General features: G+C 34.2%; 1 long non-coding RNA gene across 1 annotated transcript; it reads right to left on the minus strand.

Annotated features, from left to right (window-relative positions):
- Window positions 1-6,064: 6,064 nt before the first annotated feature.
- Window positions 6,065-8,080, minus strand: LOC114268734 (uncharacterized). The gene is made up of 2 exons (XR_003631394.2): window positions 7,509-8,080; window positions 6,065-6,680 (listed from the first exon to the last, which is right to left on the minus strand). It is a non-coding gene; the product is annotated as an uncharacterized LOC114268734 (long non-coding RNA).
- Window positions 8,081-9,497: the final 1,417 nt, after the last annotated feature.

Below are 9,497 nucleotides of genomic sequence, written 5' to 3' on the forward strand. Positions count from 1 at the left end.
TTATCTCTATGGTTTCTTGAATTTCTCTCTCTAGGGCCATCGAACAACAGACTGAGTCTCAAATTAGAGGAATTGGGTCGAGTTAGAATTAGGGTTTTCAGAGAAGAAGAAGAAGAAGAGAAAGGACGACGAGAGTGGCAAGAGTAGAGAGAGGAGAGAGAGAGAGTGATGAGATTGCATCAACCGATTTCTATATAAGACACCATTGCAAATTGGTGTTGGGGTTGTTATTGTAGGGTTGTCCTAAGTGTAATTCCCCAGCATGTTTGTGAGAATAAGAATTACAATGGAATAGCCATTAATGGACAGAGAGAGAATATGAAAGAGAGAGAGAGAGAGAGAATTGTTATGTGGAGTGGTTTGTTTGTCTGCTAGACGTATGAGTTAACAATCAAACACATCCAAATCAACAAAATGAAGGGTATAATCGTCCACGCCACAACGCCATACATGGAAAATAGGATCAAAAGGAATAAATCTCTCAACTTGTAGGACTTATTGGATCAAAAGTTTAAAGTTGGGACTGATTGGTATAATTGTTTGTGAGATGCGATTTATTGGTAAATAATCCTTTATTAAATTATTTAGGGTTATAATATATTCTTAGTATATTCTTTTCTTTCTTTCTTTCTTTTTTTTTTTTTTTTAAATTACTGTTTTGAGGTATACTTAAATAAAAAAACAAAGCTGCTACAGACCTCGAATGACATTAGCGCGAATGGAGCGAATGAAGTCGTCTGTCCATTCATTACGCACAACAATACCTGTGTGGATTTCACGCTCCTACAAAACAATATTACGACTTAGAAACAAACAATATTACGACCTAGCAGCTCTGCTTCTCTGGAGATAGAAAAACCACGACCTAGGTGGCGACGATGATGATGACCAAGGTGGCCACTGATGACAAAAAAGACCACTGGTGACCATTAACCACCGTCTACCACTCTCAAATTCCTTCGATTTCACTGAAAATTTTGGCTTCACCCACCAACAACGAATTGATTCGTGGGTCACTGGTATTGCTTCAAACATTGACATTTGCTTTACATTGGTTGAAATCTGGTTGGTCTATGATTTTGCTCATATTTTCTTTATATTGGTTGTAATCTTCTTGATCCATAACATGATTTTGATGTTTTTATATTGATGCATTGTATGTGTTTGTTGAAAGTCCACATAGAAAGAGATTGAACATTCATTAAACAAGATCTATTATCTATTTTGTAGAAAATGAAGATGTTTGAACTGTCTTTGTAGATAGCTCCCAGCTTACTTATTTTCTTCTTGTAGAAAATGAAGTTGTTATCCATTTTCTTCTTGTTTTTTGGTGGAATGCGATATGCCTATAACTTGAATTTTGTATGTGATAATTTTTGAATGTCATAAAGTATAGTGCTCCCCGCTCGTTTCTTTCTCGATAGCTCCCAGCGTGCTTTTTCTCGATATTGTCCTTTATCCTGATTGTCACATGTTTCACAAAATTCTCGATAGTGTCCCATCAAAATTCTATTTCACATGTTTTTGATCAGTTCCTGTTTCAAATGTTTTGAATTGTCAACCTAGAAGCTTCATTTTAGCAACAAAATGATGGAAGGTTCAAACAATCCTAGTTAGGAAGTTGAAGAACTTGAGAGTGGTGAAGTTGAAGAAACAAGGCAAGGGATGTGTTTTACTTCGAAGCAAGAAGTGTATGCATTTTATGCAAAATATGCGAAGCACTTTGGATTTGCTATAGCTTATGGAACACAAAATTTTGGTAATGATGGGGAACTAAAATACTTTGGAAATGAATGTACTCGGGCGAGGAGGAGAAGAAAAAAATTGGAAGTGAACCTGTTAGAACCATCTTTGTTATCTAAAAATGATTGTAAAACAAAAGTACGAGGGAGTCTACAAAAGGATGGAACATTTAAGTTGACAACCGTTGTGCTGGAGCATACTCATGACTTGGTTCCTAGTGACTCATGGCATTTTGCAATGAATAAGAGAATTCTAACTCCTGTGAAAAGAAGATTAGAAATAAACGATGAGGTAGGGATAGGGGTGGTTAGGAATTTCATTCTATGGCTGTTGAAGCGGGGGGATTTGAGGCATTAACATTTGACAAATGAAATGCACAGAATCACATTGAGAAGGCTAGAAGATTGAGGCTTGGAGTAGGAGATGCTGAATCAGTTGCGTTTTATTTTCATAGGATACAACAACAAAATTCGAACTTCTACTCTGAAATGAACTTTGATGGAGAAGGAAGCTTGCGAAACTTATTTTGGGCAGCTGCAAGGAGTACGGTAGCTTATAAATCATTTAGGGATGTTGCCACATTTGACACAACCTATCTGGCAAACAAATATGACATGCCGTTTGCTCTGTTTGTAGGAGTTAATCACTATGGGCAGTCAATTTTGTTTGGTTGGGCGTTGTTATGTAATGAGAACACTGAGACATTTGTATGGCTATTCAGAGCTTGGTTAAGTTACACGTCAGACACTCCTCCGAATGATATAATAGCTGACCAGTGCAAAGCTATGCAAAATGCCATATATATTGTCTTTCCACAGGCTCGACATCGTTGGTGTTTATGGCATATAATGAAGAAAATTCTGAAAAAATTGAGAGCCTATTCGCAATATGAATCCATAAAGTTTGCTTTGCAAAAGCCAGTTTATGAATCTTTCACAAAAAATGAATTTGATGAGGAATGGCAAGCAATGATTACAAAGTTTAGTCTACATGATATCGATTGGTTGGGGGTATTATATGATGAGCGACATAGGTGGATACGCCTATGTGAAAGACATTTTTTGGGCTGGTATGTCAACCACACAACGAAGTGAGAGCATGAATGCATTTTTTGATGGATATGTCAACTCGAAGACTACTTTAAAGCAATTTGTTGAACAGTATGACAATGCCTTGAGAAGTAAGGTGGAGAAAGAGGCCAAAACAGATTTTAAATCTCGAAACAAATTATATAATTGCCTAACGATATATGCTTTTGAGAAGCAATTCCGTGCAGCCTACACAAACGCAAAATTTAAAGAGGTTCAAGTAGAAATGAAACGATTATTGTATTGTGTTAGGTTTTTTCTTGGCAATCCCGTTTGAACAAAACTCATTTCAGTTGTACTTAATTTCGCACTTTTTATTTCAGTGAGGCTATGAGTGTTTAGATGCGAATCCAACCCGAATTGTGCCTTGCAGAGAAGTTTGTGATGTTAATGCTTTCAAAATTGCCACTTTGCTGATTATGACGAGGATCGAGCTGCCCGGTCAGCTCACGGGGGTCGAGGGGGCAGCGCCCCTTGGCGGGTCTGATGTAGCGCCACGGCGGGGTCGAGGGGCAGTGCCCCCGAAGCAAAATGCAATTTTGCATTCGAAGTTGCATGTCCGTTCTTGCTCGCTCGAGCGAAGGCTGCGCCTGTATAAAAACCTGAAAGAGATGATTTTACACTCGAGCGTAGGTTGTTTGGCTCGAGCGAAGCCACTTATGGAAAATACGCGTTTTTGGTTCCTCGCTCGAGCGAGAGAGTCTTCGCTCGAGCGAGCTTCGCAGTCCTAGATTTCTATAAGTACGAGTTTCTGTCAGATTTTAGGATTACTTCTCCAGATCTTCTTCTTGGGTTCTAGAGTTTATATCTGGAGATATTTTGCTAGTTTTTTTTTTATGTTTAATTGAGTATTCAACTCATGGGTTAATAAGAATACATCAAAGGTTCGTTTGTTCATTCTATACAAAAGAGAGAGTTGTTCTTCGGTGGATTCTGAAGAATTTGAGCCTGAAGCTTTGGTGGATTCTGGAGTGGCTCATCGTCAAGACAATTCTGAGGTGAAGACGGGGTTGGAAGAGACACATAGAGGTTGGATCAATTCGGGCGTGGATTCGCTAGGTAATTGAGAGTATACTTGTGTAATTCCTTTATATCTTCTTAGTGGATTGTTTTGTGGCTGTTGGCGTGATTTTTTTATCACAATTGGAGGTGTCCAATTGTGATTTTTTCACGTAAAATCGTTGTGTCGATTTGTCTTGATTGTTTGATTGGGATTGTTATATACTGCTTAAAATTGATACATAATCACAAATTAACATCTAGGGGATTTCTAGATTTTTCATATTGTCGTGTGACTTTTGTGGAAGAGAAAGGATCAATTTGTACTTATCATGTGAAAGAGGTTGTTCCAGTTGGTGAGCAAATGAAAAAAGTGGAATTTGTTATGTACTGTAATTCCATTGAATGTGACATCCAATGTATGCGTCGGTGGTTTGAGTTTAGGGGCATTATGTGTGCCCATTCACTTAGTGTGCTCCTTGAGAGGTCCACATATAAGGTTCTAGATAGATACATTGTGCTGAGATGGAGAAAAGATTTGAAAAGAGGGTACGCATGCATTCCTACCACATACACTACATATGAGGCTGTTCTGAATGCAAAGGTGCATGCTAACTACTACAAGACAATGGATGAAATTATAGAAATTGCTTCCAACGATGATGCCAAGCACAAAGTCATTTAACTTGGGTTGATAGAAATCAAGGATAGAGTGAGACAGGTTGAGGTGGATTGTGCGAGTGATGTGCCACCTTTTACTAGTATTGTCTAACCTTCTAATACTTCTCCCGAAACTCAAGCCAGTCGCAGTTCTACAAATGCAAACATGACTTGCAAGGTGCTTAGTCCGATGGTTGCTTGCCGAATAGGCCGTCCATGTACCAAACGGAAGGTTAGCAAGTGGATGAAATAGTAAATCGGTTGAAGAGAAAGAATAAAGAGGCATCAAAAGTACAGGTAAATTTTTTATTTTGTTTGATATGTAAATCTCAGAATTTTGTTTACTTCAACCACTCACCAATGTGTGTTCTTATAGGGTCGTAATTTGATTTTTGTTTCTATGGATGGAATGCAAGCGAGTCCATGTATTGATAGCACATAGGAGAGTATGTATGTACTGGTATGTTTTAAAGATATGACATGAATTTTTTTGCTTATTTTGATTTGCAAATATGTTTGTCACAAAATTTGTTCATATTATTTACTTTGTCATTAAATAGACACGAGGTAGCCCAATGCAAATGGTGGATAATATTGGAAGCGGATCTCTTAGTTATTCAGGAATGGTGACCAATACAAGTAGTCAAAGTGGACCAATTGCTTCAAAATTTGTTGAGTTGAATATAGATGTGGATCTAAATGCCCCTTTATATTTCTAGTTTTTTAGTAGTAATTTTAAGACTTTGTTTTGTAAACTTTCGATGCCTTGGTTTGTTTAGGATACAATCAAGTCTCATCATTTGTAATGTAATGGTTTAAAGTGATTTTGAATCCAATCAAGTCTCATCACTTGTTTTGTTAAGTTCTGTTACAGGTCTGAGCATAGCTTCCTGTAGGTTATGTTTTTTCGATTCTGTTGATGCTCACAGGCAGTGCTGGTTGCTGCTCTTCTACTCTGCTGAGCATCTGCTACACTGCTATACTTTGATGCTGATCTGCTATGTTGCCCGTTGTTCTGCTGCGCTACTATAGGCTTTGCGACTGTGTTGCTGTGCTGCTGTGTTATGCTGTTAAGCTGCTGCTGCTGAGTTGCTGCTGTGTTGTTTAGGTTCCCTATTTTTGTTATAGATATAGATGTTGAATAGGTGTTGGTTGGATGTTTGAACAAATATAGATTTTGGATGTTGAACAGTTTAATATATTTTTGTTATAGATATGGATGTTGAATAAGTGTTGGTTGGATATTTGAACAGATATAGATTCTGGATGTTGAACAATTTTATCTATTTTTGTTATAGATATGGATGTTGAACAAGTGTTGAACAGATATCTATTGTCTTGAACAGATATAATCTATTTTTGTTAAAGATATGGATGTTGAACATGTGTTGAATAGATGTTTGAACAGATGTTCAACAACAGTTTAATCTATTTTTGTTAGACATCTGTGTTGTTAGCCTTTTAGTTTAGGCACAAGTATTTCTTGATAAATCAATTGCAAAACCCATATGCATTTCTTCATAACTTTTTTGTTCACATCAGAACTCACAACAAAAACAGTAAATCATAGATAGTTGAAGAACCCAGCAACAAAACTCCACTATTGAACACAAAACCAGCACAATAACATTTACACCCAAACAAAAGCTCCACTGTTGCTTTGCTATAGATGGTTCAAGAACACAAAACCAGCATAATAACATATACACCCAAACCAAGAACTCTCTAAAACTCTCAAAACCAAATGTATAAGTTTACAACATTCATTTTAACACTAAACAAATTAACAACATTAGCATGTTAAAACCAATATACACTATGCTTGCCATTGTAAGGAATTTCATAGTTCCTACATCTGCCTCAAGCCGCTCCAATCTTCGCTCCAATTTGTCCAAAGCTTCATAGTTTCTTTCAAAATCATTCCTCCCGTCATCCTCATTGTTCCTATGACTAGGATTAGGCCTCCATTGGATATTTGATGCATTGCCAAGTTGGCTAGTAGGCGCCCACCATGCAAAGTAATCGCACTTGCCATCTGCACACTTGAAGTAAAGCCTCCCTGGATTTTTCAGTGAGTCTGATACCTTAATGGCCGTTTTTTTGTCACATTTGCAACCTCGATTTTCAAAAAGACGACCATCGTTGCTTGAACTAGTCGAGGTGTAAGCCATTGACATGTTACTCCTAACACTAGCATTTTCATAAATAATTAGTACATTAGTCAGCAAAAACAAAAACAACAGTAATAATGTGAAATGGCCCATGGAAGCACAAAGCATTTCATTGAGGCATTTTATCATACACTTTCAATTCTCACACATGCCTTCAATTCATCATTTCAATATGTTGATTTTTCTTCCAAAATCACAACACATTTCAGCATGTTTAAATTACTAACAAGTCTATTTGAACAAGTTTATTTTCATAACATTTTTTTGAAGACCTAGGTTCATTTCATGTACCAAGAACTCCACTGTTGACAAGTCCAAAACAACAAACCAATAATGTTAAGCTTGGAAGAAGGTTTCAACAATCCATGGAAAATTCACAATGAAACAAAATAGAGCAAGAAAAACAACAAATAATGGGCATAGAAAATTCATAATCAAACAGAGCAAGAAAAACAAAAAATAATGGAAAATTCACAATGAAACAAGAAGAAAATTGATAACAACTTCATTTTATACAAGAAGAAAATAAGTAAGCTGGGAATTGAACAAGTCTATTTTCATAACATTTTTCATTTCATGTACCAAGAACTCCACTGTTGACAAGTCTAGAACAACAAACCAATAATGTTAAGCTTGGAAGAAGGCTTCAACAATTCATGAAAAATTCACAATGAAACAAAACAGAGCAAGAAAAACAACAAATAATGGGCATGGAAAATTCATAATGAAACAAAGCAAGAAAAACAAAAAATAATGGGAGGATTTAAAAATGCAACATTTTTTTGAAAAATCACATAGCAACGTCGCCGGAAAAGGATTAATAAAAAAAAAATTCCAAAAATCTGACCTTTTCTTGGTTGTTAATAAAGGAGATTTGGGGATCTAGAGCTTGGGAATAGAGGAGATCTGGGGATTTAGGGCTTGGGTAAACAAAGCAACGTCGCCAAAAAATGCTGAAAGCCTTCCACTGCCGGCCGATGGGTTGGCTGAATTCACTTTGCTTAGTGGACCGAATCAATTTATAGGTTTCAATAGAGAGAGAGATGGAAGCTTCATTTTTGGGTTTGAGCCTTTGTTAATGGGTTTGTTCTATTTTGTGGGGTTGAATACAGTAAAATAGAAGAGAGGGCTGAGCGTAGAGCGTGAATCACATGCGTCGAGGCATTCGCGCCTCACTTTGTCGAGGCACCAATCATTTTTCATAAAACAAATTCAAAAATTCAAATTACTTTTGAAAACTTTTGAAAAATCTTTTTTTTGTTTGCAATACATACAATAAATACAAACAAGGAATTCAAGATCGACAAAGGAGGACAATGAAGGAGGAAAAAAGAGTGAACTTCGCGTTTGGACTTTCATAATAGAACAAAGTGAATTTGTTCAGTTCTGAAAGTCTGAACAATAATGACGAAAAATGAATTGAATATTCTCTTTTATGTAAAACAACACAGATATCAATAATTTTACTTTGATATATGAATGAATATTTATCTCCTCTTTAATGGATTGTTTTAAAAAATTATTTTGATTATTACTCTAATTCATTGTTTAATTTTGTTCAAACTTTATTCTATTTGCAAGTAACAATATAATTAAAAAAAACATTGAAATTGAAGATAATGATGAGTTTTGGTAGGGTAACTTAGAGTTTTGGAGTGAGGAAGAAAAAAAAGAGAAGAAAATAATTAAAACTTGAGAAATAAGATGAAGAGATTTGAATAAGAATAATATGTATAATTGATTAAGATATATCATGAAAAAATTTATTTCAAAATTTAATATATACTATCCTTATTAACAAATTTATATTAAAATATAATAAGAATTAAAAAATTTAAATTTAAGGTTGCGTTGGGTTTAGTTTTAGAATTATGATTTGAAAATGGAGTTGCAATTTGAGTTCGTGAGTTTTTGAATTATGATTTGAAAAAATAAAATTTGTTTAGTTATGAGTTTTGAATGAATTTTGAATGAATTTTAAATTAAGTTTTGAATTTTTGAAATGAGTTTAGAAATGAGAAAAGTTATTTGATTATGAGTTTTGAAATAAGTTTTCAAAACTTAATTAAAAAACTTATAACTCATAATCAAACACACAACTCAAAACTCTATTAAACTTTATATTGAAAACTCACAATCAAACTCTTTTTATAATTCAATTCAAAAAAAATAATTATTGCAAAAATAATTTTTTTATTAAAAAAATTTTAAAAATTCCAAAAATGTATTTTTATTTAAAATATTAAAAATATATATATTATTTTTTGTTAAAAAAATATCCAGCTTGCGCTTTAAAATTACTTTTGATTGTATATTTAGTTGGAAATTTTTTCTTAATTGATTTGTTTAAAAATGTTTTTTTATTTTTTAAAAATTATTGTGACAAATTAATTTTTATTAATTTTTGTTAATTTTAAATAAATGGCCAAATAATTTGTCATTTTGGTTTAAAAAAATAATTTATATATTTAAAAAATATCAAAAACAAATATATATATATATATATATATTTAAATAACAGGTGCCAAAAAAAAAAAAAAGTACTGGTCAATCGGCCGAACGTCCCAATCCGCTCTTTTTAAAATTTAAAATTCAAAAACTCTCTCCCCTGCTAAACATATTCTCAAGTGAGTTTTGAAATATGGTCTTAAAATTAATTTTTAAAAGCTTACATAAAATAAAATACAACAATGATTCATCCCACTAAAAACATCACCACTAATAGCACTAATGCATTAAAAAAGTAAAAAAAAAAAAAAAAAACACAACTCCAAGACCAAAACATCACATCATTAATGACGGGACCCACTATCACCTAATTAGTGGGAGCACTAAT

This window comes from Camellia sinensis, chromosome 8 (assembly GCF_055761805.1).
Source record: "Camellia sinensis isolate YWXY chromosome 8, ASM5576180v1, whole genome shotgun sequence".
Taxonomy (NCBI): domain Eukaryota; kingdom Viridiplantae; phylum Streptophyta; class Magnoliopsida; order Ericales; family Theaceae; genus Camellia; species Camellia sinensis.